General features: G+C 42.5%; 1 protein-coding gene and 1 non-coding gene across 3 annotated transcripts in view; one reads left to right on the top strand and one right to left on the bottom strand.

The window, feature by feature from the left end:
* The window catches only part of LOC119868422 (melanoma-associated antigen B18-like), a 23,394-nt gene extending 10,839 nt beyond the window's left edge, over positions 1-12,555 (bottom strand). The window contains exons 1-5 of one of the 2 annotated variants that reach the window (XR_005386201.1): positions 12,496-12,555; positions 12,309-12,403; positions 10,762-10,910; positions 10,575-10,662; positions 49-169 (exon numbers count right to left, since the gene is read on the bottom strand). The gene's annotated coding sequence lies outside the window, so the exon portion shown is untranslated. Of the gene's footprint in view, positions 1-48; positions 170-10,574; positions 10,663-10,761; positions 11,022-12,308; positions 12,404-12,495 lie in introns of those variants that run through there. The other variant, XR_005386200.1, reaches the window with a different exon arrangement.
* LOC119868646 lies at positions 10,740-10,876 on the top strand. Its single transcript, XR_005386625.1, has one exon. It is a non-coding gene; the product is annotated as a U8 small nucleolar RNA (small nucleolar RNA).

Here is a 12,555-nt window from a genome sequence, read left to right as displayed (position 1 = left end):
TTCTAACCTATACACTATATTAATATAATAATAAAGGCCTGTACTTACCTTTAAGGAAGTTTCAGATGTGCTGTCCTTAAACAACCCCACAGATACCGCCACCAGTGGTCTCTGGTGCTTTCTCAGATTCACTCAGTGAAGTAGTAGAAATTGTTTGCCATAATACACACTGGGAAGATACAGGGGCAGAACTTTAAAATTTTTCCTCCATTGATATTATCACATGCATTTATTGCAGGCTGCAGGACCACACCAACTGTAAGATACACAACTCATTTCCACCATATACTGGGGGAAAATGCTTACAAATCACCTATCTGATCAAAGACTCATGCTTTGTTTTCTTTGGCATATAGCTAAAGATACTTTTATCACATGCATATCACATATCACCCCCCTCCCCCAAAAAAGTTCTGGGTTTTTTTTAGATTTAATTTATTTATTTGATTGGGGGATAGGGAAAACAAAAGGCAAAGGGAGAAGCAGGATCCCCGAGGAGCAGAGAGCTTGATCTCAGGACCGTGGGATCATGACCTGAGCCGAAGGCAGACACTTAACTGACTGAGCCACCCAGGCGCCCCCCCAAAATTATTTAACAACAAGAAACAATCTAATTAGAAAATGAGGGGGGGTAGCCCTGGTGGCTCAGAGGATTAGCGCCATCTTCAGCCCAGGACATGATCCTGGAGACCCAGGATCAAGTCCCGCATCAGGCTCCCTGCATGGAGCCTGCTTCTCCATCTGCCTGTGTCTCTGCCTCTCTGTCTCTGTCTCTCATGAGTAAATAAATAAAATCTTTTTTAAAAAATGAGCATAAGGCTTGAACACACAGTTCACAGAGGATATACAGATAGTAAATATGGAGATGACAAAATAGTCACATCATTATCCATTAGTATAACATAACTTTAAGCCACAATATACTACTACGTACCTACTAGAATAGGTAAAATAGAAATTACTGAAAATATCAAGTGCTGATGAGCGTATAGAACAGCTAGACCTGATGTTCACTGATGGTGAACTCACCTCACTGATGGTGAGGATGTAAAATGGTCCAGGATCTCTGGAAATCAATTTACTAGTTTCTTTCAAAGTTAAATGTATACCTACTGTATAACAGAATATTTACCCTAGAGAGCCTTGTGAAAATTTACCCTAGAGAAATGAAAATATATGTTCACACAAAACACCATACACAAATGTACATAACGACCGTATTGGTAATAGCCCCAAACCAGAGATGCTAATCCCAACCTCCTTCAATGGCTAGATGGATAAACTGTTGTACTGGGAATAGTATTCAGCAATGAAAAGGGATATACTACTTACCCTCACAATTTAGGTGGATCCCAAGTGCATTGTGCTAACTGAAAAGGCCCATTTCATAAAATTATGTAATTTTTAGTTCCATTTGTATTAACGGTTTCAGAAAAGAAAAATTATACTGACAAAGAATAGATCATTGCTTGCAAAGGAAATAGGGGATGGGGATTAAAGAGTACACTCAGAGGGGGGGCAAGATGGCAGAAGAGTAGGGTCCCCAAATCACCTGTCCCCACCAAATTACCTAGATAACCTTCAAGTCATCCTGAAAATCTACGAATTCGGCCTGAGATTTAAAGAGAGATCAGCTGGAACGCTACAGTGAGAAGAGTTCCCGCTTCTATCAAGGTAGGAAGACGGGGGGAAAAGAAATAAAGAAACAAAAGGCATCCGAGGGGGAGGGGCCCCGCGAGGAGCCGGGCTGAGGCCGGGGCGAGTGTCCCCAGGACAGGAGAGCCCCGTCCCGGAGACGCAGGAGCTGCACCGACCTTCCCGGGCGGAAAGGGGCTCGCGGGGAGTTGGAGCAGGACCCAGGAGGGCGGGGATGCCCTCGGGCTCCCGGGGACACTAACAGACACCTGCGCCCCGGGAGAGTGCGCCGAGCTCCCTAAGGGGCGGGGGGGGGGGGGGGGGGCGGCTCGGGCGGCGGCTCCGCGGAGGGGGCTGCGGGGCGGGAGCGCCAATCCAACAGCACAGGCCCGGGAGCACAGGGCGCCGAGACACAGCCCAGGATCCAGGATCCGGCCTCCCCCGGGACAGGCAGAGGCCGGGAGGGCCCAGGACAGCAAGGACGCCCCTGCCCCGAGCTGAGCAGATCAGCGGCCCCGCCCCGGAGCCTCCAGGCCCTGCAGACGGAGAGCTCCGGAGTTCCTGCGGGGGCTGAATCCAGGTTTCCAGAGCTGGCCCCGCCACTGGGGTTGTTCCTCCTGCAGCCTCACGGGGTAAACAACCCCCACTGAGCCCTGCACCAGGCAGGGGGCAGAGCAGCTCCCCCAAGTGCTAACACCTGAAAATCAGCACAACAGGCCCCTCCCCCAGAAGACCAGCTAGACGGACAAGTTCCAGGGGAGTCAAGGGACTTAAAGTACACAGAATCAGAAGATACTCCCCCGTGGTTTGTTTTTTCTTTTTTTTTTTTCTTCTTTTTGATTTCTGATTGCTTCCCCCACCCTTTTTTTTTTCACCTTTCTTTTTCTTTCTCTTTTTCTTCTCTTTTTTCCTTTTTTCTTCCTTTTTCTTTTTTCTTTTTCTCTTTTCTTTCCTTCTCTCTCTCTCTTTTTCTCCTTTTCCCAATACAACTTGTTTTTGGCCACTCTGCACTGAGCAAAATGACTAGAAGGAAAACCTCACCTCAAAAGAAAGAATCAGAAACAGTCCTCTCTCCCACAGTTACAAAATCTGGATTACAATTCAATGTCAGAAAGCCAATTCAGAGCACTATTATACAGCTACTGGTGGCTCTAGAAAAAAGTATAAAGGACTCAAGAGACTTCATGACTGCAGAATTTAGATCCAATCAAGCAGAAATTAAAAATCAATTGAATGAGATGCAATCCAAACTAGAAGTCCTAACAATGAGGGTTAACGAGGTGGAAGAACGAGTGAGTGACATAGAAGACAAGTTGATGGCAAAGAGGGAAACTGAGGAAAAAAGAGACAATTAAAAGACCATGAAGACAGACTAAGGGAAATAAACGACAGCCTGATAAAGAAAAACCTACGTTTAATTGGGGTTCCCGAGGGCGCCGAAAGGGCCAGAGGGCCAGAATATGTATTTGAACAAATCCTAGCTGAAAACTTTCCTAATCTGGGAAGGGAAACAGGCATTCAGATCCAGGAAATAGATCCCCCCCTAAAATCAATAAAAACCGTTCAACACCTCGACATTTAATAGTGAAGCTTGCAAATTCCAAAGATAAAGAGAAGATCCTTAAAGCAGCAAGAGACAAGAAATCCCTGACTTTTATGGGGAGGAGTATTAGGGTAACAGCAGACCTCTCCACAGACACCTGGCAGGCCAGAAAGGGCTGGCAGGATATATTCAGGGTCCTAAATGAGAAGAACATGCAACCAAGAATACTTTATCCAGCAAGGCTCTCATTCAAAATGGAAGGAGAGATAAAGAGCTTCCAAGACAGGCAGGAACTGAAAGAATATGTGACCTCCAAACCAGCTCTGCAAGAAATTTTAAGGGGGCCTCTTAAAATTCCCCTTTAAGAAGAAGTTCAGTGGAACATTCCACAAAAACAAGGACTGAATAGATATCATGATGACACTAAACTGATATCTTTCAATAGTAACTCTGAACGTGAACAGGCTTAATGACCCCATCAAAAGGTGCAGGGTTTCCGACGATAAAAAAGCAGGACCCATCTATTTGCTGTCTACAAGAGACTCATTTTAGACAGAAGAACACCTACAACCTGAAAATAAAAGGTTGGAGAACCATTTACCATTCAAATGGTCCTCAAAAGAAAGCAGGGGTAGCCATCCTTATATCAGATAAACTAAATGTTACCCCGAAGACTGTAGTGAGAGATGAAGAGGGACACTATATCATACTTAAAGGATCTATCCAACAAGAGGACTTAACAATCCTCAATATATATGGCCCGAATGTGGGAGCTGCCAAATATTTAAATCAATTAATAACCAAAGTGAAGAAATACTTAGATAATAATACACTTATACTTGGTGACTTCAATCTAGCTCTTTCTACCCTCGATAGGTCTTCTAAGCACAACACATCTCCAAAGAAACGAGAGCTTTAAATGATACACTGGACCAGATGGATTTCACCGATATCTACAGAACTTTACATCCAAACTCATCTGAATACACATTCTTCTCAAGTGCACATGGAACTTTCTCCAGAATAGACCACATACTGGGTCACAAATCGGGTCTGAACCGATACCAAAAGATTGGGATCATCCCCTGCATATTCTCAGACCATAATGCCTTGAAATTAGAACTAATACACAAGAAGTTTGGAAGGACCTCAAACACATGGAGGTTAAGGACCATCCTGCTAAAAGATGAAAGGGTCAACCAGGAAATTAAGGAAGAATTAAAAAGATTCATGGAAACTAATGAGAATGAAGATACAACCGTTCAAAATCTTTGGGATGCAGCAAAAGCAATCCAAAGGGGGAAATACATCGCAATGCAAGCATCCATTCCAAAATTGGAAAGAACTCAAATACAAAAGCTAACCTTACACATAAAGGAGCTAGAGAAAAAACAGCAGATGGACCCTACACCCAGCAGAAGAGGAGTTAATTAAAATTTGAGCAGAACTCAATGAAATCGAGACCAGAAGAACTGTGGAACAGATCAACAGAACCAGGAGTTGGTTCTTTGAAAGAATTAATAAGATAGATAAACCATTAGCCAACCTTATTAAAAAGAAGAGAGAGAAGACTCAAATGAATAAAATCATGAATGAGAAAGGAGAGATCACTACCAACACCAAGGAAATACAAACGATTTTAAAAACATATTATGAACAGCTATACGCCAATAAATTAGGCAATCTAGAAGAAATGGACGCATTCCTGGAAAACCACAAACTACCAAAACTGGAACAGGAAGAAATAGAAAACCTGAACAGGCCAATAACCAGGGAGGAAATGGAAGCGGTCATCAAAAACTTCCCAAGACACAAGAGCCCAGGGCCAGATGGCTTCCCAGGGGAATTCTATCAAACGTTTAAAGAAGAAATCATACCTATTTTACTAAAGCTGTTTGGAAAGATAGAAAGAGATGGAGTACTTCCAAATTCGTTCTATGAGGCCAGCATCACCTTAATTCCAAAACCAGACAAAGACCCCACCAAAAAGGAGAATTACAGACCAATATCCCTGATGAGCATGGATGCAAAAATTCTCAACAAGATACTAGCCAATAGGATCCAATAGTACATTAAGAAAATTATTCACCATGACCAAGTAGGATTTATCCCTGGGACACAAGGCTGGTTCAACACTCGTAAAACAATCAATGTGATTCATCGTATTGGCAAGAGAAAAACCAAGAACCATATGATCCTCTCATTAGATGCAGAGAAAGCATTTGACAAAATACAGCATCCATTCCTGATCAAAACTCTTCAGAGTGTAGGGATAGAGGGAACATTCCTCGACATCTTAAAAGCCATCTACGAAAAGCCCACAGCAAATATCATTCTCAATGGGGAAGCACTGGGAGCCTTTCCCCTAAGATCAGGAACAAGACAGGGATGTCCACTCTCACCACTGCTATTCAACATAGTATTGGAAGTCCTAGCCTCAGCAATCAGACAACAAAAAGACATTAAAGGCATTCAAATTGGCAAAGAAGAAGTCAAACTCTCCCTCTTCGCCGATGACATGATACTCTACATAGAAAACCCAAAAGCCTCCACCCCAAGATTGCTAGAACTCCTACAGCAATTTGGTAGCGTGGCAGGATACAAAATCAATGCCCAGAAATCAATGGCATTTCTATACACTAACAATGAGACTGAAGAAAGAGAAATGAAGGAGTCAATCCCATTTACAATTGCACCCAAAAGCATAAGATACCTAGGAATAAACCTAACCGAAGAGGTAAAGGATCTATACCCTAAAAACTATAGAACACTTCTGATAGAAATTGAGGAAGACACAAAGAGATGGAAAAATATTCCATGCTCATGGATTGGCAGAATTAATATTGTGAAAATGTCAATGTTACCCAGGGCAATTTACACGTTTAATGCAATCCCTATCAAAATACCATGGACTTTCTTCAGAGAGTTAGAACAAATTATTTTAAGATTTGTGTGGAATCAGAAAAGACCCCGAATAGCCAGGGGAATTTTTAAAAAGAAAACCATATCTGGGGGCATCACAATGCCAGATTTCAGGTTGTACTACAAAGCTGTGGTCATCAAGACAGTGTGGTACTGGCACAAAAACAGACACATAGATCAATGGAACAGAATAGAGAACCCAGAAGTGGACCCTGAACTTTATGGCCAACTAATATTCGATAAAGGAGGAAAGACTATCCATTGGAAGAAAGACAGTCTCTTCAATAAATGGTGCTGGGATAATTGGACATCCACATGCAGAAGAATGAAACTAGACCACTCTCTTTCACCATACACAAAGATAAACTCAAAATGGATGAAAGATCTAAATGTGAGACAAGATTCTATCAAAATCCTAGAGGAGAACACAGGCAACACCCTTTTTGAACCCGGCCACAGTAATTTCTTGCAAGATACATCCACGAAGGCAAAAGAAACAAAAGCAAAAATGAACTATTGGGACTTCATCAAGATAAGAAGCTTTTGCACAGCAAAGGATACAGTCAACAAAACTAAAAGACAACCTACAGAATGGGAGAAGATATTTGCAAATGACGTATCAGATAAAGGGCTAGTTTCCAAGATCTATAAAGAACTTATTAAACTCAACACCAAAGAAACAAACAATCCAGTCATGAAAGGGGCAAGAGACATGAACAGAAATCTCACAGAGGAAGACATAGACATGGCCAACAAGCACATGAGAAAATGCTCCACATCACTTGCCATCAGGGAAATACAAATCAAAACCACAATGAGATACCACCTCACACCAGTGAGAATGGGGAAAATTAACAAGGCAGGAAACAACAACTGTTGGAGAGGATGTGGAGAAAGGGGAACCCTCTTGCACTGCTGGTGGGAATGTGAACTGGTGCAGCCACTCTGGAAAACTGTGTGGAGGTTCCTCAAAGAGTTAAAAATAGACCTGCCCTATGACCCAGCAATTGCACTGTTGGGGATTTACCCCAAAGATACAGATGCAGTGAAACGCCGGGACACCTGCACCCCGATGTTTATAGCAGCAATCGCCATGATAGCCAAACTGTGGAAGGAGCCTCGGTGTCCACTGAAAGATGAATGGATAAAGAAGATGTGGTCTATGTATACAATGGAATATTCCTCAGCTATTAGAAACGACAAATACCCACCATTTGCTTCAACGTGGATGGAACTGGAGGGTATTATGGTGAGTGAAGTAAGTCAATCGGAGAAGGACAAACAGTGTATGTTCTCATTCATTTGGGGAATATAAATAATAGTGAAAGGGAATATAAGGGAAGGGAGAAGAAATGTGTGGGAAATATCAGAAAGGGAGACAGAACATAAAGACTCCTAACTCTGGGAAATGAACTAGGGGTGGTGGAAGGAGAGGAGGGCGGGGGTGGGGGTGAATGGGTGACGGGCACTGAGGGGGACACTTGACGGGATGAGCACTGGGTGTTATTCTGTATGTTGGTAAATTGAACAGCAATAAAAAATTAATTTATAAAATAAATAAATAAATAAAGAGTACACTCATCGTGATGAGAACAAACTCCAAAAGAGAAGGAACTTAGGGGTTTTGTGGGGAGTTGGGGAAATTTCTGTGTATTCTGGTAGAATTCATACAGATTTATACATGTGATAAAAGTGTCTTTAGCTACTTACCAAAGAAAACAAAACATAACAAAAAGCACTGATTGCCTGTCTATTTCAGTCTGGTGAAATTCAGATTGATTGCGGTTTTTTTTTTTTTTAAGATTTTATTTATTTAGTTAGTTAGTTAGTTAGTTAGTTAGTTAGTTAGTTAGTTATGACACAGGGAGAGGCAGAGACATAGGCAGAGGGAGAGGGAGAACCAGGCTCCCCTCAGGGAGCCCAATGTGGGACTCGATCCCTGAACTCCAGGATCATGCCCTGAGCTGAAGGCAGAGCTTAACCGCTGAGCCACTCAGGTGTCCCTTGATTGCAGTTAAATACTACTCTACCAGTGTCCATCTATGCATTCTGATAAATGAACTATCACACTATAAATAGATTTGTTTGGCTGAACTTGGTTGTATAAGCCACAGGAACTCTCTGCACTATTTTTACAATTTCTATGTAAGAATAAAATTATTTCAAAATGAAAGTTTTTAAATTGGGAGGCTGTAGCTTGTACACCTATTAATGTTTGCCAATATCCAGCTTTCTGTCCTTATAGGACAGAATTTCTGGGCCCACTGCAGTTTACTGAGCCAAATGATACTAATATCCAATAGATACAGTGATTTCAAATAAAATGTAGAGCCACAGAAAGATTGTGCAATATGAGACTTATGCAAATGTGGAAGGAGAGGCAAGGAGTAATCTGTGTTATGATTGGTAGAAAAGATAAAGCAGCAGTCACAAATAAAAGGGGGAAACCTGCTAAAGGGAGCATATATAACTTCTATTAAATTTCTAATACAGGGAAATAAACCTTATTTCCTGTCCCCTTTAGTGTGCATTACTCTCACTCAGCTGCCACTTAGGCGATATACACAACTTTCTTAGAAACACAAATATTGGGATCCCTGGGTGGCGCAGTGGTTTGGCGCCTGCCTTTGGCCCAGGGCGTGATCCTGGAGACCCGGGATCGAATCCCACATCAGGCTTCCGGTGCATGGAGCCTGCTTCTCCCTCTGCCTGTGTCTCTGCCTCTCCCTCTCTCTGTGTGACTATCATAAATAAATTTAAAAAATTAAAAAAAAAAGAAACACAAATATTCCCCACACTACACGTGAGTAGTAATTCACATTGTGTCACAGAGCATATGATAACCTGGAGACAGCTAGTACAGAATTTTTTTTTCTGAGTACGTCAAGTCTAGGTTATTATAACCGTAAAGATACAGCTCTGGACTCCATGTATCCCTGTCATCTGTGGTCAGTTTAATAAACTGTGCCATTGTCACAGATTCTCCATCCACCCTACAAATGTCTGCATTCTGAGTCAACCTCTTACCCTAAGAACTAGCTGGTGGTAATAGAGACCACTAAATACAGCTATAGGACATCTGGCCTCTGGCATGCCAGGAGCTCAGGAACCACGGAGGACAGCCTGAGCTGCAGACACCATCTAGAGCATCTTTTTCCAGACATGTCCACACTTAGCCCTTTATCTACATAAGCACTGCAGCAATTGACCTAAGGACATCTCCCCTCAGCTGCCACCTCCCCGCAGTGGTAGGCCCCTCCCACTGCCCCTGGCCTAGACGTCTCCCTGTCATCGCTTACCAGCCCTGCACACTCATACTGCCCCAAAGTCAGTGGACAAGGGCACTGTACACGGGGAGAAATGCCAGTCTGCCAGTCTGCATTTCTGCCATCAACACTGTGCCCAGCCTGCAACACCGGCGAGGATGCAGTGGGCCACCACGGTTGCCAAGAGATGTAGCCCTACTAGGATCCGGCCCATCCAGGATCACGTGATGATGCAGGAAAGCCATCTATATCCTGCCTGACTTTGGGCGAGGAGACCTCAGAGGCAGGGTGGGGTGTTTGGCACACCTCTCGTCCTTTCACATCCAGTGGACCTGCCCATTGAGAGCACCTCACAACTTTAGCTGGTGGTGGCAATTCAGAGATTTGCCAAGCCTTTTAACAGAAGTTCTCAGACCCTCTATCCACATTTCCTACCTCTTCTCCTTATGGTTCTTTCTCCACTTTATGCTCAACCCTGGATCCAGAATGCTGACCACCAGCCTACCCTGGGCTCTCCAAATGAGGCTTTACGTGTGGTCTCTCTCCCTTGGACTCTGGCAACTGCTCTGACCTCCAGCCTCGTCTAGCTAAGGGTGCTTGGCTCCACTGCTCAGCAACTGATGGTTCTGTCAAGTCATTGCTTTTCAAAGTAAAGGAGGAATGTCTTTTTCAAAATATAAAGTATGGGCAGCCCGGGGGGTTCAGCGGTATAGCGCTGCCTTCAGCCCAGGGTGTGATCCCGGAGACCCGGGATCAAGTCCCACATCGGGCTCCCTGCGTGGAGCCTGCTTCTCCCTCTGCCTGTGTCTCTGCCTCTCTCTGTCTCTCTCTCTCTCTCTCTCTCTCTCTCTCTCTCTCTCTCTGTTGTCTCTCATGAATAAATAAATACAATGTTTAAAAACAAAATATAAAGTATGCCGAGAAAAATCCAGGCACTCAAAACATGAATGCAAAAAATCCCACTCTCTAGGGCTAAGGGATTAACTATATTTCAGACTCAACCTGTTTAGAAAAAAGGAAATAAAAATAAAACAATAATGAGACTATCTTTCACCCCGAAGTTTCCCAAAATTTCAAAGTATGATGAATAAAATGCCTAGGAGGAGGTAAGGCATTCCCACACATTAATTGGACAGACAAGGAAATGTTAGAGCATTTTTGGAACAAATTCAGCAATACTTGTAAAAATTCCCAATCTTTACATTCACCTGCTTTAATCAGCTTTACTGCTTCTTTTCTATGAGAAAGCATGCACATTTGCCCCAGTTTTCATGTTCAAAGATGTTCATTTCACTCCTGTTAATCATAGCAACAAATGGGAAACAATTTATATGTCCATTAGGAGGAGAATGGTTAAATTAATTATTGCACAAACATAAGTAGGATGATCCTTACCTGTTCTTTCTTTTTTGAGGAGGGCTTGGAACTTGATGATTGGAGTTTCCCATAATACATGATAAACATCTCTGTGTAATCAAGACTGGCAATGCCCTGATTGCTCCTATCTTCTTCCTGACGAGATCTCCTTCAATAGGCCAAAAGGTCTATGAAAAGATGCTCAACATCATTAATTATGAGGGAAATACAAATCAAAACCACAATGAAATATCACCTCATATCAGTTAGGATGGTTATTAAAAAAAAAAGTGTTGGCAAGAGTGTGGAGAAATTGAACCCTTGTACACTGTTGGTAGGAATGTAAAGTGGTCCAACCACTATAGAAAACAGCATGGAAGTTCCTCAAGAAATTAAAAATAAGGACGCCTGGGTGACTCAGCGGTTGAGCGTCTGCCTTTGGCTCAGGGCGTGATCCCAAAGTCCTGGGATCAAGTCCCACATTGGGCTTCCTGCATGGAGCCTGCTTCTCCCTCTTCTTATGTCTCTGCCTCTCTCTGTCTCTGTGTCTCTCATGAATAAATAAATAAATCTTTTTTAAAAATTAAAAATAGAACTAGCATATGATCCAGCAATCTCATTCCTGAGCATAAATACTCAAAAGAATGGAAATCAGGATCTCAAAGAGATACATGCATTTTTACACACCTTGTAGCACTATTCACAATAGCCAAGTTATGGAAAGAACCTAAATGTCCATTGAAGAGAAATGAATAAAGAAAATGTGATAGGGGGTCCCTGGGTGGCTCAGCAGTTTAGCACCTGCCTTCAGCCCAGGGTGTGATCCCAGAGTCCTGGGATTGAATCCCACACCAGGCTCCCTGCATGGAGCCTGCTTCTCCCTCTGCCTGTGTCTCTGCCTCTCTCTCTCTCTTTGTGTCTCTCATGAATAAACAAATAACATCTCAAAAAAAAGAAAAAATGTGATAAATAAAATGTACATACATATTTACATATATATATCTTTAAAATGTATTTATTTTGGAGGAGGCATGCATGTTAAGTTAGGGGAGGGGCAGAGGGAGAGAGAATCTCAAGCAGACTCCTTGCTGAGCATGGAGCCCCATGCAGGACTTGATCCCATAACCCCAAGGAACATGACCTGAGCCAAAACCAAGAGCCAGCCACTTAAACAGCTGAGTCACCCAGGTGCCCCATAAACTTCAATAAATATATATACATTCATACACACACACAGTTGATAAAATAAATTTTCAACTTTTCATGTTTATGGGCCCTGCTCCTATGCTCTCACAGAAGTTTTACTTTACCATTTATGAAGGTCAAAATGACTCGGCAAAACCTTAAAACATGAGCTCTACTTCTGCCCCAAGCACATTGTACATCTGTTTCACTAAAACAAACAAAAAAGGAACATTCCAAACATAAAGGAAATAACCTCCCTAATGCCCCTAAGATGAAACTCATACAGCCTCATACATAATAAAAACATAAGATGAAGTCTGTAATTTTCTGTAATGTCCTTTGTCATGAGGATTTGTAAATTTTTATGTAAAAAAAAAAAAAAAACACATATAATCCTGCACCAAATGTTCTTTCTATGAAGTGCTCTTTTCTTTCTGAAGATTGTGTATCCAGGGTGGCTGTCCTAACTTGGGCTTGAATAGAACTCTTCCTTTTCCTGTAAAATTGAAAAAAAAAAAGAGGGTTTATTCATTTGTGTCAACACAGTAGAATATTATTCTGCCTTAAAAGAGGAAATCCCAGGGGTACCTGGGTGGCTCAGTGGTTGAGCATCTGCCTTTGGCTTAGGTCAAGATCTTGGAGTCCTGG

Source organism: Canis lupus, chromosome X, assembly GCF_011100685.1.
Source record: "Canis lupus familiaris isolate Mischka breed German Shepherd chromosome X, alternate assembly UU_Cfam_GSD_1.0, whole genome shotgun sequence".
Classification (NCBI taxonomy): Eukaryota; Metazoa; Chordata; class Mammalia; order Carnivora; family Canidae; genus Canis; species Canis lupus.
Note: the sequence above shows the minus strand (reverse complement) of the source record. Positions and strands in the feature narration are given on the sequence as shown.